The following is a 2,121-nucleotide window of genomic DNA, read 5'->3' on the forward strand; positions in this document are numbered from 1 at the left end:
AGACTCTCCAGGAGCCACTGGGTGCAACCCGAACTGACACTGACCTCAGGACCTCAGGACCTGGGCCACCAAGCTCCCTGTGCAACAAGCCAGATGGTACGTGGAGTCTGTCTAAGTCTGTGACACAGGCCGCCCCCCACAAACACGAAGCTGTGAAGGCATCCTCCTCGGCGGCCAGAGCAGAGGAATCTTCGTTGGCCTGTCGTTGATGAACCTCAAAGTGGCCCAAGCTGCACTGAGGACTTATCCGGGGTGGCCCCCAGGGAGGGCTGAGAAGTCCTCCTGTGGGCACAGCCTGGAGCCTTGGGCTCGAGCCTCCCTCCCCATGCAGAAGAGGCGCCATGGGTAAGGGTGTGCATGGGCTCTGGAGTAATGTTTGGCTGTGGATCAGAACCCGGGAGGGACACATTTGGAAGGACTGGGAGACAAGAGTTGGAAGACAGGGCAGTAGCGAGAGGCTCAGCTCGGCAGTCCACCGCACTGCGTGCTGTCTTCCAGAGTCTCCCAGAGGAGGCACCGATGGCCATCTACAGCTCTCTGTGGACGGCGAATACCCGCTTCGCATGGCAGCCTGTGAGCTGAGGGCCCAGCATGGAGCCATGTGCCTGCGCCATGAGCACTCGGTGATAGTGTATGCTCCTTACTGGTCTTCATCTTATTGTTCAATCAGTTCCTGAAACAGGTAAGTCTAGATTCCCATACAGACTGTGGCTATTTACCCTGATAATGGTGTCATTTTTTTCTTTTCTAAATGTTGTGGCTATATTGTTTTACACTATTAAATCTACCCTGGGAACTGGGTTGCATAGGATTATGGAGCTGTCTTGTTGGATATGCTGGCGCACACTTGTAATCCCAACACTCAGGAGGCTGAGGCAGGAGAATCACAAGTTCAAGGCCAGCATAGGCTACATAGGGAGACCTGTCTTTAAAAAACAAAACAAAACAAAAAACCAACCATCCAACCACTTTCCTTGCTGCTGGGACGAAACACCCATCACTCAAAACTCGGAAGGGAAATGTTCAGCTCACGTTTCAGCCCATGGTCATCCAGCTCCAAAGAAGAAACAGCACGACAGAGGGCGCCTGGCAGGGAAGAGCTGCTCACAGCTTGGCGGCCAGGAAGAAGAGAGAGAAGAAAAGAGCTAGGAAGGGAGGAAAAGCCTAACTGTCACAGTGACGCCTCCTCCACCAGACCCTCTCCCCACAGCAGCAGCTATGAGCTCTGGATGCAGTCAGATCAGTGGCAAAGCCCACTTATGAATGCATACAGCTCTGGGGGCATCTAGACAGCAGCCTTAGCAGAAGGGATGCGGATGCGTTTAGCTCCATTTCTCTTGCCTTAAGTCTATTTTTCTGATGTTAACATAGACCTCAGTCTTCTTATTGTGTTAACATGATATACGTTTTCTCCATTCTAAAAACTTTCAAACTTTTTGTAAGGCTGTAATGTATTTAGGTCTCATGTAGATGGCATATAGTTGACTTTGGCTTTGTACTTGGGAACATGATCTTTGTTAACTGGAATGTTTCATTCGTTATCATTTCATGGAAGTCCCTGGGGATGGAGCTCAGTGGCAGGGCCTTGGCATGGCACACACGAGGCCTAGGTAAACTTCAACCCCTGGCACTGAAATAAAAAATCACAGCGACATTTGTTCTCTCTTATCTTCTTTTGGATTCTCATTTTATCGCACATATGTGTTAATAGTCTAAAATTTATTCACTCTGTCACTATTCCCACCAGGAGGCGGGAAAGAGCCAGTGATACATGCAACAACAAATCTCTAAACAATCAACTGATTCAGAGTGGCAACAGAGATAATATGCTGTATGGTTCCACTTTTATAAAATGGGAAATGCAAAGCCCTAGTCACAGGAAGGGGTGGTTGTCGGGCAGTGGGTATGTGCGGAGAGAAGAGGAGAAGGGTTGAGGGGAGATGTTTGCTATGTTGGGGGTGGGGACGCTGTCACAGTGTACACAGTTGGCACAATGGATCAAAACAGGGCAGGAGGTGTAGCTCAGTGTAGAGCGCTTGCCTAGCACTCATGGAGCCCTGGGACAGTTCCTAGCATTGCAAAAAAAAAAAAAAAAAAAAAAAAAAAAAAAAAAAAGCAGTT

Source organism: Fukomys damarensis, unplaced genomic scaffold (genome assembly GCF_012274545.1).
Source record: "Fukomys damarensis isolate Sample0158 unplaced genomic scaffold, DMR_v1.0_HiC HiC_scaffold_35, whole genome shotgun sequence".
NCBI classification, from domain to species: Eukaryota; Metazoa; Chordata; class Mammalia; order Rodentia; family Bathyergidae; genus Fukomys; species Fukomys damarensis.